Below are 26,033 nucleotides of genomic sequence, written 5' to 3' on the forward strand. Positions count from 1 at the left end.
TAGTTTGTCTTTGATTCTGGTCCTTGCGAATATACGCATAACAAGAATCCAGATCAAGGACAAGATCCTTTCTCAAGATTTTGCTTCGGGCTTGATTAAATTCGGGGTCCAGTTCGGCAAGAAATATATGAACCCTAAGGCGTGCTATGGTTTTGTTGAGTGATACGGTTTGGGCTATAGTATTTGTATCTTCCTATGAAGTCAATCGAGTATCTATTTCTTGAAAGATACTTACCAGTTCACTATAATGCATGGAAAGAGATCTTCCGTTTTGACGAGTAGTGAACGACCTTCGATTCAATTCAAACAACTGCGTCTCGTCTGTTCCATCATAGAACGTCTTGCTGACAGCTTCCCAAATTTCCGCTGCTGTTTGAAGACGTATAAAGCGGCGCATCAGAGGTGGACTCATCGAGTCGATCAACCAACTTTTCACCCGATGGTTGTCGATGATCCATGCTTCAATCTTCTTCTCGTCTGTCTTGGGTTTCAGAGTGTCCCCCGTGATGAAACCGGATTTGTTTTGAGCTCCGATTCGCATCTCCATTAACTGGGATCATAACGGGTAATTCGTCTCGTCAAGAATAACTCCAGATGGGAAAGGTGCATCTTGGACATTCTGTATGATCACTTGTTGCGGGTTCGATGACTCTCCCATGGTTACAAGAATGTTACAGATTTTCAACAGTATGAGCAACCAGGCTCTGATACCATGTAAATCACGGAACTTGACAATGAGAAAATTGTATTATGATTTTCTGTATATCTTCAATGTGCAACAATTAGAATATATATACAACTAGCTTCCTATAATACAACCTACAATCAAGGGCAATTAATGACTATTAAGGGTAATGTAATAAAACTCTAAAAATACATCCGATATTGATAGCTCATGTCAAGACCATCAGCTTTTGAAATCGGATTCAACCCATTATAATTTCAATCCATATAATTATATGTTGGTTAGCTAGTTTTCCTAAAAAATTCATAAAAACATTTTAGCTAATTAATACTGATTATTATATTATAAAATCGAACAAAATATTAACCAGAAAAGAAGATGTTTGAACCATGAAAAAGAAAAAAAATGTTTGTTGGAAATCCCTAGGAAATGCGTAGTAATCTCCGAGGGATTTCCTAGGGAGCTTTTTATTTTTCCGTTTTTTAATTTTTAAATATCTGACTTTTTTTGTTCCATATTTTGTCAAACTTTGTTATATCTCGAATAATTTTATCTCACCATCTTATACACACATAGACATCCATACACACACACACACACACACACATATATATATATATATATATATATATATATATATATATATATATATATATATATAACTAGAGAAAAATATTTTACATAATGGGTTTCAATAGTACACACCATTTATATATGCGTATATATGGTATAAATTGGTGAAATTAGTATAATCCATTTATAATGAAATTATACAAAAAAATGAACCGAAAATGATGATGTTTTAGCCTTAGAAAACAAATTTTATTTGTTGGAAATCCCTAGGAAATGTGTAAGAATTTTGGAGGGACTTCCTACGCACAAAAAAATCCGTCACTACTCCGTAAGAAATGTGTAGGAATTTCTTAGACATTTCCTAGGGAATTTTTTATTTTTCCGTTTTTGAGGTTTAAACATCGGCCTTTTTGTTACACATTTTGTCAAACTTTGTTATATACTAAATACTTTTATCTCACTAACTTATAAACACATAAACATACACATACACATATACATATATACATATAGATATATTATAATGAGAGAAACATGTTTTGCGTAATGAGTTCCAGTAGTGCACATGCATGTTTGTATTTGTATATAACGTATAAGTTGATGACATTGGGGTAATTAATGTATAATGAAATTGTACAAAATACGGACCGAGAAAAAGACGATGTTTGAACTTTGAAAAACGAAAAACAAATTCTATTTGTTGGAAATCCCTAGAAAATGAGTAGGAATCTGTCACACCCCCAAACCGGAACGGCAGAAACGTTCGGGGGCGGAAGACGTCATGTACAGTATCACAACAAGTGTATAATAGTAATCAAAGTAACAACAACCATTATATTGATAACATAGTATTTACATGGTGTTCAAAACACTACTTGATAAACATTAAGACTATAGCAAAAGATAAGATGTGATGCTACTATGCTCCGTCTTCTAAACGCCTGAAGAGGTGCCCGTCTACTAACTTTCCTGAGAATACAAGTGGTTTAAAAAAGTGTCAATATTAAATTTGGTGAGTTCATAAGCATTTTTTATATAAAGTATGTTATTTGTTATTTGAGAATGTTCGTGAGTGTTTCCAGAAAATCCTGTATTTTCTGGAAAAGAATTATAATCATACCAGTTCCTTCTAAGATTTCGTAGTTTATACATGTTATAAATAATCAAAAACGGACGGACAGTCGATTGTGTGGTTCTACCTTAAGTCCACAACCAAACAAGGGAAAGGAAGTAAAGCGGAAATCATACATTCCTCCGTCTATCAGTTCTTCCTTATATATAACTCTGATGTATAAGCTAAGAAATCATAGAATTAACAAATAAGAGTCCCTTATGTTATACTAGTTTATAAATAAGTGTTAAACCTTTTATGAATATGTTCTTAATTCCACATGATCTATGGTGAAGTATTGCTTTTGATAAGTAATCATATTCATTTCCAGAGAGTTGATTTGTAAACGGTTTGCTTGTAAAATAATGATATTTATCCTGGAAAATCCTATATTTTTCATAATACCGATTTGTAGTTTTAAAGGTTCCAAAACCAAAAAGTACAAGTATAATTGTCATACTTAATTTCATGATACGTAGTTTTATTCATAAGTAAGACTAACTAAAGGTATATTTGACCTGAATAATAGATATGATGTAAATATATTTTCTTACTGTTTTAAAAGAAGTATATTACTACGTAAATGAATCGTTGTTTTCTCCATGTGAGTTTTTATAACCATACTAATATGATAGATATACCTGATGCGACGTTCTTCAGGCATCAGAATGATATGACATTTGTCACCTTAGGCCTATTGGCCTAACTATAGCGAACAATTAAGGTGCGAGATTGTCAGTCCCGTATATATCTATACACAAATTCACGCTCTCCCTCCAGGAGATTCTGGTTAATAAGTCAGGACTTACGGTCGTACTTAGGTAAGTACACGAAGAAGTGTCTCACAAATTTGTCGTTTCAACGAGATTACGAGTAATACAGTGGAAAAACCTTTAAATAAACAAAGATGTCATTTTTCCATATATACGTTTAAGATGATTGATATTGTGAATTGACCCATAAATTATACCTATTATAATTTATATGTGTGTTTTTATATCGTTGTCCTTACTTAGTAAAATAGTCCATAAGATCCATAAACTATTCATATTATAGTTTATATATATATATATATATATATATATATATATATATATATATATATATATATATATATATATGCAAATTTCGTAATATGAATCTTTTGTATTTTAACAACCTTGAGAGTTTATAAGTTTGGTAACAAAAACGTTTAGTTAGTATTTTTACGTACAATATTTATAAAGTATATAAAAGAGTGAAATAAACAATTTGTATTTTAAATACAATATTACTTGTGTTTTTACTTGTATTCCCCCCCCCCCCCCCCCTAAAAACATAGAAAATTTTGGAAAAGTGTAGGGGTATGAACTCACCTTATGTGCGAGTTCTTGAGTTGTTGTATCTTGGTTGCGTAGTTTTCCCCAAGTTAGAACCCGTATATAAAATCGTATCCTAAGAATTTTAATATATAATATCATATTTAAATCAAAAAGTAATAATTTAAATACTAAGATAAAGTGTTAAACAACACTTAATTATTGTAAGAAAACTTACAATAAGCCTTAGATTAGTTTCTTGGTGTTTTTAGTGAAAACTAAGGATATTGAAGTGTTTTCGGTTGAATCTAAGGAGATTTGGGTGTTTTTGGATGTGAATTAACAAGATTGGAGGGTGTACTCAAAAGATGTAAAGAACACTTGAAGATTTCGGTATGATCCTAAGAAGATTCATACATATTTCGCATGATATTTAAAAAAAAAAAGATGAGTTTTCGGTTGTGTTTTTGAGAGGATTTGGATTGATTTCGGTTGAAAGATGAAAGAATGAGCTTATGTTTTCGGTCATGTGTATTTATAGTAAGAAAGATTTGATGTGACACTTGCATTGAAACTTGTATTTTATCTTCTTAAATTGCGTACCAAGGAGATAAGACCAAGAGATTTCGGTCCAGCCATATGCGAGTTCTCGGTCAGAACAGTTTGTGGCCAAGAGGGTTCTCGGCATGAAGGTGTTTGTGGCCGAGAATTGTTTTCGGTGCGAGGGATCAGACCAATCCGAGGGTTTTCGGTCCAGAAATTGAAGCAGCCTCGCACGTTTTCGGTGGGGAGGTTCCCTATGCGAGATTTCTCGGTTCATGACCTTTTTCCTTTAATTTTTGCACACTTATTATTAAAGGTTTATTTTTATCAAAAAACATTTCTTGGTTCTTTCTCTGTGTAGTGTTTGAATTCTTTTTTTTTCTGCAAGCTTCCCGCTAGCGTTTATTTTAATGTTATTTGATTTCGTTCAAAAACATAATAATATTTATGTGTGTTTTAACATTTTTTTTAGGCTTGGGAGTTGGAAGAAAGACAAATCCAAATGCAAAGCCAAGCCAAGCAATTGCAAACCCAAGCCGAACGACATGCACAATTAGAAGCTCAAATGGTTGAAATCATGAGATAACTCCGTAATAACAATCCACCTAATGGTAGTTAGTTATTGGTGAAAAGTATTGTATGTTTCTTAGATATTTTAGATTATATTTGTGATTTTAGATGTTTGTTTAAACTTGTTTGGTAATGAATATATTTTAAATTTATGTTTGTCTTTGTGAAATGTATTTGGGTTATTTGTATTTATAATTATTCTGCATTTTTAATAGAAAAAGCTGGATTTCTATGAGTTTTTAGGGTTTTTTTTACTGGTGAACATTTTCTCGCAAATCCCTAGGAAACTTTGTCACAAAATAGGTCACAAAAAACGTCATAAAAAACTGTCATTATAGAGATTCCCTCGGAAATTCCTAGGAAAACATTTCCTCGGAAATCCATTGGAAATAAATTTCCTCGGAAATCCCTAGGAATGTGCTTCCATCGGAAATTCCTCGGAAATTTTCCCAGAATAAGCGTTTGTAGGAAAGTCCTCGATATTTCCTACATAAATATTTTCTCGAAAATGTCTCGGAAAATTCCTTGGAAAGATTTCCTACGAGGGTTTTCCGGTGGAAGTATATTTCCTCGGAAAAGCCTAGGAAACATCTATTTACGAGGAATTTTCTATGGAAATTTTTGTAGAAATAACTTCCATTTTCTAGTAGTGTATGTAAGATTTTTACATGTCATTTTCAAGATTTTAACTCATATCATCTACCCTAATAAACGAAACCATTTGGATATATGTCACTTCTTCAACATTTTTGTCGCATGTCATTATGTAAAATTCTTGAATTACTTCAATTTCACATATCATTATATGGTATTTTTATTTTTTATTAATAAAAAATTAATCAATTCCACAAATTCATACATCTATTATATATGTAAAACATTCATTGTATTAAATGTATAAATCAACACTATTGAAACATTTATTATTTAACATAAATATATATATATATATATATATATATATATATATATATATATATATATATATATATATATTTCTCCATAAAATGAATATAATACTAAATAATTTGTATTTTTCTAACACTAAAACATTTACTAATGAACCTTTTTGTTACAAAAATAATGAAATGTTATAAAACAATATTGTCAAAATTAAGATATAATAATTTTAGTGGTGGAATTTAGGATTTTAGTTTTTTTTAGCTAATTCGTCACTAGCCTATTATTATAATACTTTATTTTTGTTAAGTATTTTGTTTATCTATAATATCTATTTTTATATGTTATATGACAATTAAGTTATATATATATATATATATATATATATATATATATATATATATATATATATATATATATATATATATATATATATATATATATAATGCAATTACAAACAAAGAAAAAAATATATGAATTTACAGATTAGGCTTAGGCTATATAAAAACACATTTTGATATATTAACATTATTTTTTATATAAATTTAAATTTATAATATCTTCATTTTGTCAATTGAACTTTCAAGATTTTATAAATTTTTTTCATTATAGTTTTATTATAAAAATTATTATTATTTTAAAGATACAAGTACGACATGTATTCAAACGACTCTAAAAGAGACACACAAAAAGACATAAAAAATTATATTTTGAGAAAAGAAAATTTAATGTTATGTCCACTGTTTATCTACAAACCAATTTAGTTTGATTGTCATTTAGTTTTTATATTTAACGTATTATATTAAAATGTTATTATATTTCATATCACTTTTTATGTTGCATAACCAAAACATTCTTTTTATTAATTATTGTTACTACTGAATATCAAATGTAGATAACCATCCAGGACAACATTTACCATCTTTAAATAATTCTATGTATGTTGTCCGTGTAGATCTTTTGGTACATAACCGATATATATATATATATATATATATATATATATATATATATATATATATATATATATATATATATATATATATATATATATATATATATACTAACTATTGTTGTTATTGCATACCTAATGGTCGTCTTGATCATCATTGCTTTGAATTTATGTCCAATTTTAATTTGATAATTCGGTTATATATCATTTTTAATGATATCACTATGCTTATTTTATTTCTTTTTTTCTTAATATATATGTTAAGTTACAAATACTTATATGTATAGTATAACTTACATTATCTATATTTTTCTCATTGCTTTAATTTTAGTAGCAACAGTGGAACTCGTTATCAAACAAGTGTACATATGTTGTTGGTAACAATCCAAAAGTCAACCCAAATATATCATGTGGATGTCAACATACACGTTTCTAATCTACTTCTAGATTTAATCTAAAAAGTCCATGCTCAAACAAATCTAAAGACATACAAAAACAAAAAATATATTTGGATAACAGAAAATCCAATGTTATCTATCATGTAATTTATTGATTTTTATCCATATAATGTTATTTTAAATACTTTATTAATATATTCCTTAATGTCTGTTTCTTGTGTCATAACCAATACATATTTCTATTAACTAATGTTGTTTTTTATTTCATAGCTAATATGGGTCTGGTCAAGAAAGTTTCGAATTTATTTCCCATTTTACTATAAGAACTATGATATCCAAAATTTCCAATGATATGACTAATTTTTTTTTCACCGTAGTTTTTGTTACGATACATGTTAGTTAAAATAATATGAATGTATATCTTTCAAGTTATAGTTTTATTGTTTTACTTTCTAAATTAATTACTAACAATCAAACACCGACACATGAAATTGACAATATTCTATATTGTCTGATGACATAAGAGCCACCACTTCATCATCAATCAATCATATTCTTTTATCAATTTAACATGTAGAAAACAAAATTTAAAAAAGAAGATTGCAAATATATCTCGTATACTCAGTTTTGACTTAACTTCAAAAGAAGACTTAAACGATCAACAAATTTGTGAAGAATGAATTTGAGGTGTCTCAAAAGGTAATATTCATAAAACTATAACCATGTTTTTTTTAATTTGTTATTCAAAGATGTATTTCGAAATTTGTGATTCATAACAACTATTTACAATATGTCAATAATTTTTTTTATTAATATAGTTTCAATTATCTACTTATTCATCAATTCGTCTCTATTTATTTCGAAAGTTTAATTTAAATTTAAATTTATTGTTTACACCTTAATTTCCAACATCATTATTTAAAATATGTTAATAGTTTTTTATTAATATAGATTGACTTACTTACTTATTCGTTATATCATTTATATTTATGTAAAAGTATTTACTTTAAAAAATATTTAATGTTTCCACATTGATATTAAAATTTTATTTTCAATAAATTTGTGTAGTATACGGGTATCACACCTAATATGTTTGAAACAAAAACATACGTTCTCCCTCCCCCACCCTAGATCAAGAGATCACCGACCATCATTTTCTCCCATCTCCATCATCGCCTACTTTAGTACAAACCCTCGGTGCACGCACAGTCAAACCAAGAGAAACACTTTGTAGAGAATGAGAAAGGGACGTATGTATATGTGCTGAAGATTGGTGGCGCCCTAAAGCTTTTTCACACCAATAATTCATCGCCATGGATGGATAAGCATCTTACTTTTCTCTCTGATCATGTTTCACGGATGATGATACAACAACCGCTTAACTTCCATTTGAGTTTCTTGATTATCTTCAAGTTTTATATGATTTCTGAAACTAAGATTTTTTTTCATGGTTTTGATGAAAACCCAACTCACAATGTGTAATCGTTTTTTCGATTGGACATAGTGTGGTTGTCGATTGCTTGAAAACCTAACGAATCTGATGCAATTTGAGGATTCCACTTTGTTTCCATGATCAGTGAAAGATTGAAACTTAAACATATATCTTGAGCATTAATGTGATCGGAGAAGTCAGACATGAGCCATCCTTACATCAAAGGGAGATCGAAGATCTACCGTTGATACTCTCCAGATTAATGAGAGTGGTTATTTAAGCTGAAATAGCATTGCTTTACTTATGTGTTGTTGAACGATTCTTGCTATTTTCATTACGGTTTTCTTGTATCATGTATGAATTTTATTTGAGCCCTTCAATATTTTAAACCTCAATGATAAAATTTGTGACATTGCATTAGGATATACACAACAATATGATCAAAATTATACTCAACAAAATCAAATTATGTTAAATGTTATACATGAAATAAAACATGGGAAATTAATGTGTTCATGTTATTCTTATTTATTTTGGGATTCTTACCATTTAACATTCAAACCATTATTTTGGTGATCTATGTGACTTAAATCTTGATTTTGAACAATGGAGACCATCATGATTAGTTGACAACAACTGAATTGCATCAAAGATTAGAATCACTTCAAGTGCATGTGATCCTCGACATATTAATTGGAAAAGCAACCCCACAAAACATGCCCTAATTGCCACCATATTGTCGAAAATAATGATATTTTTATATTTTTCACTCACAAATTATCATGAGATTCTTTATTTTTTCACTTTAAAAAAGTATTTGAAAAAATGATGCCACACATGGGATTATGGAAGGAAAAAATAAATTTGTGACACTTTGTAAAAAGTCAAGACTTAATAAATGAACGACTTTATTTATTAAGTTGTTTTGTCGAAACACTTATATATAAATTACTTGATTAAGTAAAAAAGAAATAACATATTTAAACCATTTTACCAATTCTATGAAAATATTTCATGATAAGTGCATACATTACATATATGATCATCAACAAAATTTTAGCATCTTTTCAAGATTTAGGTATATTGAATTTTTTTTGTTAATAGGTTAATAAAGAATAGCTTGGGTTGCCCCGTGGGGTGAAATTTGACCCATTGGATCATGAAACTCTTTGACATTTACTTGCTAAAACTGGTGTGTGGTGTTTTCTGCCTCACCCTTTTATTAATGAGTTTATTCCAGATGTCGAGGAAGATGATGGAATCTGTTGCATTCATCCTCAAAAGTTTTCAGGTACTTACTTATACATTGAGTCCAAATTCAGTCGATCCACATATATTTTAACAACTTCCATGCCTATAATTGTCTTTTATGTGTGCACATAACTGATGAAGAGTTACGCAAGGTGATAATCTGATTGAAACTTAAGGAAAATACATCTCATGATTAAGATATATAAATTATTTTCTGTTTGTAGAAAGTGAGATCACTTGAAGCTAAATGTGCTTATCTTAAACGGAAGGTACACACAAGTGTTTGTAACCTTACATTTGTTATCCACTCATGCTTACTAATAGTTGTATTTATTCATATTGCCTTTAGGGATTTTGTTGAGCACATTAAGGAAGAGTTACATGAAGACCCCAAAAGAAATATGGGTGAAAATGGGAAAATTTAAAGAGAGAAATAGTGTAAAAATGAATGGATTTTGTTTGGTTTTATACATTCAAGTCTATGTTAAAAGGTGGATGATTATATTTGTTAAGCACCAGTTTCTTCATATGAGTTTAATAACCTACAATAATTTAGAAGTCATATCCTAGATTACTATTGTTACAAGTTCACATCATTAGTACTTTTTCTATATAGAAAAAAGTCCTAAATACCAACCATTATATTAATGTATATTTTAATAGCTAATGATCTTTTTCATCACTTTCGACAAGTTAGGAAGCACTACAAATACATAAAAAATTATATCGAATTATTTGGTAACCTTATATTGAAAATTAGGAAAAATGGATTCTCGAAACAAAGTCATAAAACATTAGGCAAAATACAATGAACAAATTTAGTAATGTTCTTCATGACTTTGGAATGAAATTAATGTTGGAAAAGTTAATGGAATATTTCATTCTCCATATCTGAAAAAGTATGTCCTACCATGTTACTTTTAACTATAGGGTAAATTGTAGCAAAAAACAACCTACTTTACTTTTTTTTCAATATAGGCAATGTAATTTATTGTTATCATAACAAAAATTAGAATCTACTTTGCTTTCCTTATACATAAGAACAAGGTACTTCAAATTTTCAATGATAATAACAATGTACTTGCATTTTCTTCAAATTTCATTACCCATAACAACAATGCACTTACATTTCTTTTTTGATAATAGTAGTTAGTAACAACTGAAGTAAAATGCCCATTTTTGTAGTGAAATGTAAACACATTGCTACTATGGGTAAACAACAAAGTATATTCGGTTACCTAGGTAAAGAAGTTTAAGTACATTTCTATTATCAGTAAAAAACAAAGTAAATTGCTATTGCTTGTAGTTTGGCCTTAAACTAAAAACATTGATAAAGAACAAATTCATGTCAAAATGTATGCATTTTTGTTTGCTGATGTTGGAGGATTTGCATTTGATTCCCATCATGGATTTGTGGTGGAATAAGAATTTGATAGAGATGTTAAATTAGGGTTCCATTTGGATGCTTCAGAGGTGACTTTAAATGTCTATTTAGGAAAGGAGTTTACTAGTAGGGATTTTTTCAGAGGCTTTTGGTGTAGAATGCTTTTTAGGACCAATTTGATGAAGTAGGTGGTGAGACTACTTTAGTGGATCATCAAAATAGATGATCCCTGAACTCTCAGAACGGCAGTAGAAGTAATTGTAAATTTATGCATAAATGGTAATCAACTAATATCCAAATTGTATAGAATAACAACATACTTTATTTGTTACCCATAATGATTTTTTAGGCTCCGAGTTAGATTTAGGGGCATTAGCATGGTCTTTAGACTTGGCTTATGATTTCTGAACAACTGGTATCTCAGAGGACTTTTTCTGAGATTCTTTTGGGAAAATGCAGAATGTCAGATTCTTTTCATTTATCCAAAAATGATACTCGCCCATTGGATGTTTGTGCACTGCTTTCCTTATAGGAACACTTTTCTGCGACGTTGTAGGAAAAACTATGTTCGGAGGAGTTTCAACTGAGTGTTTAGATTTTTTAATTTTCCATTCAAAATTTTGTTTTGAACCTTTAGAAGGTTTCTAAACAGCAGTGTTCCAAACATCTTTTCCTTTGTTCATTGTACTCGTAGGCACATTTAATTTCAGAAACTGTTTTGTTTTAAAAATCGCGCCATCTGATGTAGCAATAAACAAAAAAGAATATTCTTTCCAAGGAGAGTAAGTTTTCATGGATGAGGTCTCAATAGTAATAGTTTTCACGTGATTTATTGTTGGGTTTTGAGCATTCTAACACTCCTAGGTGTACACGCAACCCTGAATACCTTGGATCTATGTTTTCTCTATTATACATGCAAATATGAACTTTCCAAGGTATTCATCCTAACTAGCATAATAACATTGATTCATATGAATATCTCAAGTTAGAATTACATACCTCTTTGATGTAGAATGTCTTCATGAAGCTTGAGTGCCTAGTGCCCCAAGTGTGACACCTCAAATGGTTCACACAACACCAAACACACTTGGAATAACTTTAGAGAATATACACAATTCATGAAAATCGGCTATCCCTTTCACACATACTCTAGTGGCCGATTTTTTCAACAATAAGATGCTTATATAGTTAGTGACAATTAGGGTAAACCCTAATTGTCATAGGTTTCCATTTCCTTGGATCCATGGGTTCAAATATACCATGGAGCATCCATGGAGCATCTTATGGGTTTTAGCCCAACTTGACAATCCATGGAGCATTAGCCCACTATACAAGTATGGATGATTTACACAATCAACCCATATATTTAATTAATCTTCTTTTGATCACTTAATTAATTCTAGATTAATTCTTGATCAATACTAATTAAATAATCTTATTAATATATTAGAACTTATAATATATTAACAAACCTTAAGTGTTATTTCTCTCATTTTAGTCTATCCAAATGCATGAAGCCATGCAACCCAAATGGACCATGCCGGGTCGGGTCAAGTCTTACCAATTACAGTTATGGACTTAGACATTAATCCAATAGTCTCCCACTTGGATAAGTCTAAAACTATTATTGCATATGACTTCAAGAACCAACTAGCAATCGTAGCTCTCAAAAGCTTCCGTTGAACTCTGACCTTGCCGATGATCTCTGACCTTTGTCAATGACTTGTCCATTAGATAAGGGATCATATATTCTCCCATTCTAGATATCATATGGACTGAGACATGGATTATAAATCATTCTCTCTGTCCATTTGTTGCTTCCCGATTTCCGATTCATGATGACTGACTGATTGAACAAATCAAATCAGTCCTGGCTTGGCCAAGCACTCACATGTGTTATCATTAAATCATTGAGGGGCCCACAGATATCAGTTTTATCCCGAAGGTAAAAGGAATGGATAAACTTCGACTCATATGGCTTGTTCTACTACTTGTTGAATCATACACAAAGGCACGTTTTATAACATCGAGTTACTAATGCGTTTTCGTGAGATCAATGTATAACCAACTCATAGTAACAACTCATATCTCTAGGTTTGAAGAATATAAGATATTATCGTCTCATGATCACTCGTGATAAAATCCATGAAGTGATTCCAATGAGCGCGAGTTGAATCCAATACTCAGAACTTATGAGCACTCATGAGTGTTGTAGCACCACTTTGTCCAACAACTTAGACCTCTACAATCCAACCCATGACAGTCTTGATTCATATCTACTTCCAACATATGACCGACTGTGGACGGTTTGAATAACTTAGTCAATCAGGAAGAACGACCTAGTTATTCTGGAAGTCAAAACATGCAAAGTGAAACACAAGAATAATCGAATCCAATATGGTCTCAAAACTTATGAATATAAATAAAACATCTTTTATTTATCACCATATTGATTACCCATCATTCATAGCATACTGTTTCAAACTATCAACTTTATACTTGTATTAAAACAATAGTTGTCCAATGCTCCAAGCATGTACACTATGTTTTTCTAAACACTAGTCATGCTATACACCAAGTATGCACACTATGTTTGTCTATGATCTTTACATTGTGAAATAAACCAATTGAACCATGATTCTAATTTCACACTCCCAAATCCTAATTGTAAATGTAAGAATTCCAAATCCTTATCATTTATCGAAATCTGTTAGATTTTAAACTTATATGCATTGGTCCTCTTGTAACGATTATGCACAAAGTCACAAAGACTTGTCAACAAACATTACAGAGTATTCCAATGGAGATCAACTCCATGGAACCAAAGTCTCATATTCAAAGTTCATTGCCTTTGAACATTCTTCTTGCATTAAGTTTCCTAATCTTACACAGATAACTTCCACCTTCTCATATTCCCATTTTGACTATCACTTCTGAACAAGAGTTGCCTCTTTTCAGAATACGTCAATATGGTCCTTCCAAAATTAACATCATACTTCCAACTGTCCTTGAGCAACCAATCTTTGGTAAACCTTAGATTGTCCTCGACAATTGCTTAATCCTTTTAGTCATATCCAGTTCTATACCTTTTCCCTTCTTAATGCACTAGACATTTGGAAAATTTTAGAAAGGATGAATATAGCACATGTAATCGATCCTATATCCGAAGCATATGGGACACGATTCATGATGTCTCACATAAAGACTAAACCAATCTTTTGCTATAATATTTCCATTTCAATTTGCCAAGTTCTCATAATTCAGATTATGAAAAGGGATGCCGTAATCATAATCGAATTTTAGAACACAAATAATAGACCCATATATAGAATTTTCTTATGTTGAGTCATTCCAACATAACATTCATATATATACTTGACTAAATTTGATTAAAATCTCACGATCTAAGCTTATAGATTTGAGATGAAGTATAATTTCCTCTTCCTTAATTATAGCAAAACAACTTTTTCCAAATTGAAACCTTTTGTTTTCTATAATTAACATTGCTAACTTGCAACCTTTATCATAATTATCATGCCCCCACTACCATGATGATTATTAGCATAACACTTATGCTCCCACTAGCTTTGACATGTACTCAGAAATCGGCTGAACTTCTAGAAAGACAATACTTTATTGACTTTCTTACCAAAGTTAAGATTTCTGATACTAGATCGCTTTGATAAAACTTTATCAATATCATACACCTTATCTTAGATAGCTCACATGTGTGTCTAAACAATTTTAAGAACTATGAAAAGGGATGCCGTAATCATAGTCTCGATTGTTTAGACCTTTTCCACTTCTCACAAGTCCATGTTAGTGTGCTGGTTAACCACACACGCTCCACTAACGACTTTAAGAATGCAAATATCACAATTGCTATCTAGCTAAAATCTACTTAGTGAAAGTGTTTCCTCACCATCATTTTCATGAATCGGAGAGAAACCTTATGACACTTAGATTTAATGGTGTATGTGCTCTTATCCATGTGAATTTTCAAAACCCTAGTCACAAGACAAGGATAATGACAAATCCAAACTCATATGGACTGAACTCAATCTGAATTTCTTGCCATCTGGCAGCTCAAGGGTCTTCCATTGCTTCCAAGTTGTTATGCAACCAATTGAGAACTCTAAGAACTCATATGCAAAGCCAAATTTAACTGGAATGGGCACAGAATATGTCAACACGATAGGTTATAAATGTCAAGTCGTGTGCTAGTGAAGAACTTCAGGTTTTATTCTTGATTAGTTCTTGAGACTTTCAAGACCTTTAAGACTCCCACTGTCCTCTTGACACATAAGACTTTCTTGTTAGATATAGTGTGGATTCTAATCAAGACAAACACTTCACACAATTGGCCTTAGTTGGTCTGTGTTTTATCCAAAACATCACAACTTACCAATTTCAAATGTACAAGAGTAGAAAACTTTTACTCTTACATTTGACAAGTGTTTTAAACCTTCTTTAAGACATGTCACTCAAGTTACAATCTTAGAGTATAACTCTAAGAATTTTTTTTGGAACGAAGTATGAATCATCTTCTTGATTTAAGCACTTCAACAATTCATAGCTCCTCTTCTTAGCTATCAGAATGCACTTAGAGGATGAATTGTGATAAGGTCTTTTAATCATGAAGATGATCATATAACATGATACTAAAGTACTCTCCTATCTTTTCAGATCTGAGAAACTTTTATCTTTCTGCCTAATGTGATTCTTCCCATTCGTTTTGTCATACACTAAAATCTTTTCAATGCTTCAGAATTATACATAGGCCTGTAAGTATAACCATATTTACTAGACTTAGTAAATCATGACGAATAGTCTTATAGATCTTTTGTGGTGGACTTGATCAGTTCACAAGAATGTGTACTCGATCCCTTAGTCCTTCACTTGACTCACATATACATGTGAACAAGGAACTAGTCTGAATTTTCCAAAGATGAAAAATTCTCATTCATCATGCTATACAACTTGCATGATTCCAAGTTTCGGTCCAATTGAAACTTGGGTGATGAGGATCTTTCCTTATTTGGTAAATTTAGACATTACCACAAATGAAAGAGTTAATTTCATATTTCCACTCTTGCTATTAATGGAATCATATAAGCAACAATTTTTTTCCTCAAATGCCAATGTAATGATATTTTAAAATAAATAAAATCAAAAGTTTTCCTTTTATTTTAAAAACTTTGCGGAAAAACTATCCTTACAATGCAAAAGCGCATGAAAACTTTGTTGTTATCTATTCCTAAGCAATATATCATAACTCCTAAGAAGTAGCTCAAGAATCCGATCTTCAAACTATGCGATAGAAATCCATCTACGCGTTCAGATTCAACATATTCTTTCTTTAACTTTCTTCACTTTTCTTTGATTCTTAAAACATCAACATGTGACCCAGTCACATCATGTATCAAGAACCTCATAATAGAAACTTAGCAGGGTTAGATAGTGGAGTTTACCAGAAGTAGGGTCAAACTTATTGACTTTAACATCCTTAGGTAAAATTGGCAGCTTCACAACTAATGCCCTTTCCTTTGGCAATATAAACATATGGAACCTTTGGTAATGGTACGCGAGACTATGACAGACTTAGCTTTTCTCTTTACCATTTGGTCAACCGAGTTGACTATGGCCGATCCCTTTCCATTGTGAAGAGAATGCTTTTTCAAGATTTCCAGTGTCATCATTGTCTATGTCCATAAAGTTTTAGGAAGTTTATCTTAGCAAATAGATAAGATCATTAAGGGTCTTGTCATAGTTTGTTTCATAGGAGTCTTAAAGGAACTCACTATGTGACTTAAAAAGTGATTGAACCACCAACTTTCTCAAGACTTTGACACCCAACTCTCCCGGCTTGTCAATATGTGACTTCATCTCCAAGATGTGATCACACCTAGACCTTGCCTTGCCAATAGGGTTTGAGTGACCTTGAACTTGTGGGTTAGGGAGAATAATTGGAGGAGGCGGTGGAAGGGAAGTTCCAAGAGATTTGGGAAGATCATAGATGTTTGAACTAGACATCTTTTGGGAGATATTCAAGATAGTTGATTTAAAGTCTATAATATAACACCCAATATGAAATATTAAGGCTAGGACCCTACAAACTATTTTATAACTTGGAAGAGGGATGCCGTAATCCAAGCTATAGATTATTTGGAGGTAGGTGAATGAAGATTCACCAATTTCCACCAAGATAAACGAAATGTATTATTAGGTTTTAATTGGTTTTTGAAACTCCTAGATCTTTGAGATTCATTGAACTTTTCAATGGCATGTTTCAATCTCGAGTGTGCCCTTCAGGTTTTGTGACTGGGATGTCGAGGATCACAAAACAAGGTGTGAAGTAACCATGCAAATTACTTGGTACCCTTAAGTGTTTACCCCTTAATCGATGTGCTGGTTAATCACACACGCTCCACCGATACTATGATAAATATTAAGTTACCCTTTGCCTACCTTGTTAAATACGAGTTACTGTGTCGGTTAACCACACACACTCCACTAACTGACTTAAACAAAGTGCAAAGTGTAATTTCATGGATTAGCACCTTATTTACTTTTTCCTAAGTAACTAAGATTGGGTATTTATATAAGGTTTAGTTACTTAGTATTTATTATTAATACTTTTAATGAAGGGAGAATTATAGTCCTTGTCCTACCCATTCGGCTAACGACCCTCCACCAGTCAAGGAAGTGGTGGGTGAGAGTGGACACCCATTAAACTACCATTTTATAGGCAGTAACCTTATACCCCCCTTACAGACCGACTTCGTGAATGAGGCCTACTAACGGTAAGACTGACTTGCTCTTATACATATATAAATATTATTAACTTATAATATTATAAAGTATAAGGGTTGAATTTTAAATTTTTAAAATTCTAAGGTCTTAACTTGGAATTAAAGTATTCATAAGTGAAAACTTTTCAAATTCCAAAACTTGAGGGCAAGTTTTTGAAAATATTCAAAACTAATTAATTCCATAACTTTTGAGTTTAAAGTGGTTTTAATTAAAAACTCTTCAAGTTCCATAACTTGAGGACAAGTTATGGAAGACTTTAAACTATTAAAGAATGTAACTCTTCTTCTTTGTAACTTATGGAACTAATTATGGTTACACATTTTAATGATTTAATGAAACGACTCTTGAACCTCCACAACTTGAAGACAAGTTATGGAGTCATAAAACCATTTAATGAGGACAATACTCTTCATTTTGTAACCATTGCCAACTTTTATGAGTTTTAAGAAACTTTAATGTGACTTGAGGACAAGTTACACAAACACATTTTAGAATCAATTCTTAGATTAAAATGGATGAAAGACACATAATCAATCAACCTTTTGTATTAATCTAAGCAACTCATATGAACAAGATAATTGGAATCAAACTTTTTCATGTAATTAACATAACACTTAAACTAATACAAAACATGAACCTATTGATAATTATCTTTGAAATTGGATTAGTATGAACATTACCACATCAAAAATAGGTTTACAAGTCCAAAAATAGCTTTTGGTAATGTTCCTAGTCCAATTCCAGCCAAAAAGCACGAAGATATGCATTCTAGGAGACAAAATCGTCGAGTTCTTCATGGAACTCGTCGAGTTCATGCTCTAATACATGAACTCGTCGAGTTTTCCTCCAGAACTTGTCGAGTTTCAGGTCCTGACAGATTCTTGGCTTCGAAAAATCAGTTTGCATCAAGTATAATCGAAAACAACCCTAGGCTCTGATACCACTGTTGGGTTTTGAGCATTCTAACACTCCTAAGTGTACATGCAACCCTAAATACCTTGGATCTATGCTTTCTCTATTATACATGCAAATATGAACTTTCCAAGGTATTCATCCTAACTAGCATAATAACATTGATTCATATGAATATCTTAAGTTAGAATTACATACCTCTTTGATGTAGAATGTCTTCATGAAGCTTGAGTGCCTAGTGCCCCAAGTGTGACACCTCAAATGGTTCACACAACACCATATACACTTGGAATAACTTGAAATAATATACACACTTCATGAAAATCGGCTATCCCTTTCACACATACTCTAGTGGCCGATTTTGTCAACAATAAGAGGCTTATATAGTTAGTGAAAATTAGGTTAAACCCTAATTGTCATGGCTTTACATTTCCTTGGATCCATGGGTTCAAATATACCATAGAGCATCCATGGAGCATCTTATGGGTTTTAGCCCAACTTGGCAATCCATGGAGCATTAGCCCACTATACAAGTATGGATGATTTACACAATCAACCCATATATTTAATTAGTGTTCTTTTGATCACTTAATTAATTCTTGATCAATACTAATTAAATAATCTTATTAATATATTAGAACTTATAATATATTAACAAACCTTAAGTGTTATTTCTCTCATTTTAGTCTATCCAAATGCATGATGCCATGCAATCCAAATGGACCATGCCGGGTCGGGTCAAGTCTTACCAATTACAGTTATGGACTTAGACATTAATTCAACATTTATAACATATGTGTTACAAGTATCAGAGTTAACTAGAACATATGGTCTCTTAAGGATCTTTACAGACATGAAAGCATAGTGATTCCTAGTAGCAGGACTAATTGTTTGAGACACATGCTTCTCGGATTTCTCAAGTAATCTAGAGCATTTCCCGGACCTAGTTTCTTTTTCAAGGGCTTTCCTAGCTTCGGTCTTTGGATTAACAATGTCCTTCTTGTTCAACCAAGGTTTCTTTTGAGAGTCAGATGATGACTTGGAAGTTTGTCTAACCGACGGATTGTTGAAACGAGGCTTAATTGGAAATAAGGTCGATTTAGAAACCACATTAGAGTTGGAGACACAGGAATCGGACGAAGTGTCGTTATCACTCTTAAGTTCTATATCACTATCAATAGACGCCCAAAAGGAATTGAATTGGTTCGAGTCATGTCCATTTGTCTCAGGAATGATTTCCTCAATAACATAATTATTCGGAGGGACAAAGTTCTGAATGCAAACTCCAATACTGCCTATGCTATGTAAGGGTTCCGAAGACTGATTCAGATCTACGGATATTAGTGGCAACAATTGCATGGAATTAGGACGTGTAATAGTGATTAGTTTGAACTCAAGAATCAATGGCTGATATTTTTCCGAGATCTCATGAATGGACGGAAATGGTGAGACAGGGGTATCCGAATAAGTTTGGTTTGGAATATCTCCCATAAACATTAAGTTTTGAAGTTCCTTCAAGGAACGAACAACCGGTGTCGGAAACTCGCTTCCGAGACCAAGTGATTTGGACCAGGGATGACGCAAGTTGTGTGTCATTTTTTCATTAGCTTCAAGAATATCAATTGAATTATGCAAATCATCAATTTTTGTATTAATATGTTTGTTATCAGTACCCAAGATATTTCTTTCACTAATTGAAATTTCACATTCGTCATTCAAGATAATACCTTCATCTTTGGCCATTACAAGTTCTCTTTCTAACGATTCAATCTTAAGTTTGCACTCTTTAAAACGTAGTCTAAGTCTAGTCAAATCACTATCTTATATTGCATAATCATATGATCTATGGATAACTGTCATATCAAATTGAATTTAAATTAAATAAGGTTCACAAATAGATAAATCAAAGTTATTATCAGTAATCATAGATTTTACCTGCTAGATGATGCTACGGCCAGGTGGATCATTGGTTGCCATGTAGCATTAGTGTGGCTCAAGATACTCATCATCAACTTCTGATCCTGAAGACTAGTAACCCTCATCACACTCAATAGGCTGTCTAGCCATAAGAACAAGTTTCTTCCAAATTATCCTTCTTCCTCATCACCAGATGACCAGTACCCATCAACATTTCTTGAAACTGTGGTGACAAAAGCCTTTTCACTTTCAGCAAGTTCTTGTGCTCTGCGAGCATATTAGGCTGAGTCTTTCATGTTTAATTTTTGAGGAACTTCAGCCAAACAATCCTCAACATAGTGGTTTTTGAGACCACGTTTTTGACATACAATCTTGGGCTTGGCTGAGTTCGGAACTTCCTGAGGTTCCGAGGAGCAATTCAGAATGTTGGGTTGATATGCCAGTGGATTTTCAGTAGGTATAGGGTAAGGTTGAGGATTGCTTTGGTGAGGAGCTTGAAATATGTTTTGAGAAGGTTTTTGATTGGGATTCCAAGGACGTATGTACTTCATAGATAGAAGTGCAAACTCTTGTTGGAAACAAAGTTTCGAATCAACGGATTATGGATCAAGGTCTTCTTCGAATGAATAGTTTAGAATTGGAGAAGCAGTTGCGGCATGTGGTGTAGGTTGAATAGGTGGGATGAATCCAAATGGATCCGAAACAAACAGTTTGAAATCAATGGATTTACCGACCCGACTGAAGCGAGAGGACCTCCTGAAAGTTCTCTCAACATTTGAGCAATGTTGGATTCATGACCTTGCAGTTTGTCAAACAAATGATAGAGATTTAGTTTTTTCAAAGATCCATTACTCTTAAGACAAGAATTAACATTTCACCATTCTTTTCCAAGGCTGTTGATGAACTTGAGGTTGTACTCGAGTGGAGTTTGGACTACTCCATTAGATGTCATGTTGTTCACCACGATCCTATACCAATTTGATGCAGAGGCTACAGATTCACCAATAGTTATATTGAAGGTGTTGAAGTCATTTACAACAGATGTCAAATACTTATCCTTCACGTTCTCTGATCCTTCGAGAAAATCTTCTAGTGTATCCCAAACCTCCTTAGCTGATTTGCAAAACTTAATGTGCTCAAAGAGAGATGGAGGTAAACCAGAAACCATTTCAGAGAAGTCAATTTGATCTGCATGAAGCTTCTTAATGTCTGTTGTAGTTAGTGGTACTAGTCGAGACTCTTCTTGACCTATGAGAGTGGAAACAACATCTTGAACCACTTGTCTTACCGGAACATGAGGACCTTCTTTCACTGACCTCCATATTTCTGTTGGATTAATGTCTATGTCCATAACTATAATTGGTAAGACTTGACCCAACCCGACATGGTCCATTTGGGTTGCATGGCATCATGCATTTGGATAGACTATAATGAGAGAAATAACACTTAAGGTTGGTTAATATATTATAAGTTCTAATATATTAATACGATAATTTAATTAGTATTGATCAAGAAATAATCTAGGATTAATTAAGTGATCAAAAGAAGACTAATTAAATATATGGGTTGATTGTGTAAATCATCCATACTTATATAGTGGGCTAATGCTCCATGGATTGTCAAGTTGGGCTAAAACCCATAAGATGATCCATGGATGCTCCATGGTGTATTTGTACCCATGGATCATGCAAATGAAAGGCCATGACAATTAGGGTTTACATGGTGTAAGCCTAACTATATAATGATTTTATTCTTGGAAAAAATCGGCCACTATGGATAATAGAAATGGCTAGCCAATTTCATGAAGTGTGTATGTTCTCTCAAGTCATTCCATGTGTATTTGGTGTTGTGTGAATCATTTGAGGTGTCATACTTGGGGCACTAGGCACTCAAGCTTCATGAAGACAATCTACATTAAAGAGGTATGTAATTCTAACTTGATATCTTCATATGAATCAATGTTATTATGCTAGTTAGGATGAATACCTTGGAAAGTTCATATTTGCATGTATAATTGTAACATCCCAAAAATACGAGCCAAAAATTTCATTTTTTTTAAAACATGTACTTATCAAAATGTTAGGAATAAAACGTTCAACGATCATATCATTTCACAAAAGATATTGCATGTCTGGAAAACATTTTTATAAAACATAAAGTGTCAGAGTACAAATCCCCTGGTGACATCATAATGCGGAATATAAAGCATGTGTGTGATGTACCGCTACCGCGCCAACTCCTTCCCCTTAGATGAAGAGGTACCTAAAACCAAAACTGAAAACTGTAAGCACGAAGCTTAGTGAGTTCCCCCATAAGACCTCATACCATACAAACATACAATGAACAGCTAGGAGATACGGGCCTTGCTCACACTCATGAAGATACGGGCCTCGCCCACACTCCGCTAGCTGGGAGATACGGGCCTCACCCACACTCCACTATCTGGGAGATACGGGCCTCGCCCACACTCCACTCTCAGAGAGATACGGGCCTCGCCCACACTCAACTACTAACCCATAATATACAAGTATCACATAGACAACAAGTATAGACAACTCTATCATACTGGCATATATCATAATCAACTCAACCAAGAGATACGGGCTCGACCCACACTCTAATACTGTTGGAATAGTGTCTATGGCTACAACTATATTAGGCAAGTATTTGACCCGGTTGTGCATGGTCCTTTTGGGTTGCCTTCGCCATAGCAACTTGACAGGATGATTTATTATGAGAGAATAAATATTATTAATATATTATGAGAATAATATAAGGAATAATAATATTATTATTTGATTAATATAATTCATAAATTAATTAGGAATTATTTTGGTGACTTAAAGAGATTAATTAAATAAAGGGGTATAAACTGTCAATTGTTTGATAGTTGCACTTTGGGCTATATATCCTTTATGGATAAGGGGTGGACGACTTCTAGGGCTAAGGATAGCCATAAAATCGTCCAAGGCTTATTATGAAAGGGATTTGGATTGCTTAGGGCCTAAGTTATCCAATTAGGGTTTAAGGGTGAAACCCTAGGAGCCTTACAAGTATAAATAGACCCTTAGGGTCAAGAGAAATTGGCACTTATGCTTAGAGAAGAAACCCTGGCCGAATTTCTCTTCCCTCCTCTCTCTCAAATCATCCTCCTTGCTAGTTGGTGTTTGTAAGCCATCAGAGGAGTGACAATTGTGACTCTAAAGCCTCAAGGACAAGAAGATCAAGCAAGTGATTCAAGGTAAACTTCTAATCTTTGATTTCATATTGTTATTATTGTATATTAGCCATTAGAAGTCTTGGATTCAATGTATGTTCAATTAGAGAAACCTAGATCCAAGCATTAGGGTTGCATGTGCACATAGGAATGTTCATATGGCTAAAACCCATCAGTGGTATCAGAGCCTAGATTGGTTTCTATTGAATTGATACTTTGATTTCTTGTTTGTTGCTGAAAAATCGTTTTTTTTGTCCTCTGCCTAATGAACTCGGCGAGTCCCATGGTGGTACTCGGCGAGTAGGCTCAACTCGGCGAGTCCATCTGGGTACTCGGTGAGTTCGAGCGTCAGAAAGAGCAATATTCGGGATTTCTTGCTGTTTATCTTTGAGATACTTGCCTTAATCATATTAGATCAATATAAATCCGATTTTATGATATATATGAGTATATTCTTGACCTAATTGAAGATATTTATCAATTAATAAAATATTTGTTTCCTTATGTGATAATTGATTAATTATTTTATTAAATTGGTAAATTGTTTTGCAAGAAATCATTAAATAAATCAAATATGGATAATTATGGAATTAATTGTTAATTGAGATTATTTGTTATTTGATCCTCTATGTTTTTAAAAGTTTAAAACTTGCCCTCAAGTTTTGAAATTTATGTTTTGTGATTAAAAGGTTAATTTAGACAATTTAAATTTCAAACCTTAAAATTTTAAAAGTTTAAAATCCAACCCTATACTAATATAATATTACAAGATTAATATATATATATGTATATATATATGTATATATATATGTATGTATAATTAAAATGCTAGTCTTACCGTTAGGAGGCCTCATTTACGAAGCCGGTCTATAAGGTGGGTATAAGGTTGCTGCCTATAAAATGGCGCTTAATGGGTGTACACTCACACCCACCGCTTGCTTGATCGGTGGAGGGTCGTTAGCCGAACGGGTAGGATAGGGAAACCTCATCTCTTCATTAAAAGTATAATATGAAATACAAAGTAACTACATGTTTTTCAAAAAAATTCCCAATCTTAGTTACTTTAGGAAAAGTGAATTAATGCAATCCCATGAAATTACACTTTGCACCCTTACTAAGAAGTTAGTGGAGCGTGTGTGGTTTACCGGCACACTAATTGTTCTAAGCAATGGTGGCAAAGGGTGATTCATTGTTTATCATAGTTCGATGGAGCGTGTGTGGTTTACCGACACATCGAATAGGTGATCGTTACAATAAAGGCACCATGTAAATTTGCATGGTAATTCACACCCACTTTGTGATCCTCGGTATCCCAGTCACAATCGAGAGGGACATATCGAGATTTAAACATGCCATTGAAAAGTTTCAATGAATCTCATCCAAACCTAGGAATTCTCAATACATTTAGAACCTAAAGTTATGTTTTGTGGTGGAGAATTAGTGAATCTTCATTCACTTACCTTCATATTATTTGCATGTTGGATTACGGCATCCCTTTTTCTAATATGTAAATATTGTTGTTGGATCCTAGCCCTAATTTTTCTTATTGGGTGATAATTAGGGATTCATATTCTAATCTATCTTTGTCCTTTCTATTTGTAGATGTCGAACGCAAATAACGCTGCTGCTAGTTCATTCACATTGATGAGCCTTTGTCAAAAGGTCACTTTCGATGGGACGAACTTTAGCGAATGGATAAGATACATTCGCACAATTGCTCGCTATGAGGACAAGGAGTATATCCTAGATGAGAAGCTCGAGAAAATCAACCCAGAAATCGCTACTCCGGCTGAAATGACTGCTTTTGAAACTCACGAGCATGATGCAACGAAGGTGCATTGCATCATGATAGCCACCATGAATGCCGAATTCCAAAAGTCCTATGAGGACATGTATTCGTACGAAATGCACCAAGACTTGTTGGAGAGATACCACCAGAACGCGAGGCAAGAGCATTACGAGATTTTCACTAACATGATTTCCGCTAAAATGGGTCATGGAGAATCTCTTACCGTGCACCTGCAAAAGATGCAAAGGTATGTCGATCGTCTTCGCAAGTTGAATGTTGACTTTGGGG

At 32.7% G+C, this 26,033-nt stretch overlaps 1 long non-coding RNA gene across 1 annotated transcript; it reads left to right on the forward strand.

Annotated features, from left to right (window-relative positions):
- The first annotated feature begins 9,629 nt into the window (after window positions 1-9,629).
- On the forward strand, window positions 9,630-10,269 carry LOC111907835 (uncharacterized). The gene is made up of 3 exons (XR_002855679.2): window positions 9,630-9,753; window positions 9,938-9,982; window positions 10,063-10,269. It is a non-coding gene; the product is annotated as an uncharacterized LOC111907835 (long non-coding RNA).
- The last annotated feature ends 15,764 nt before the right edge of the window (window positions 10,270-26,033 follow it).

Source organism: Lactuca sativa, chromosome 4 (genome assembly GCF_002870075.4).
Source record: "Lactuca sativa cultivar Salinas chromosome 4, Lsat_Salinas_v11, whole genome shotgun sequence".
In the NCBI taxonomy this organism is placed as follows: Eukaryota; Viridiplantae; Streptophyta; class Magnoliopsida; order Asterales; family Asteraceae; genus Lactuca; species Lactuca sativa.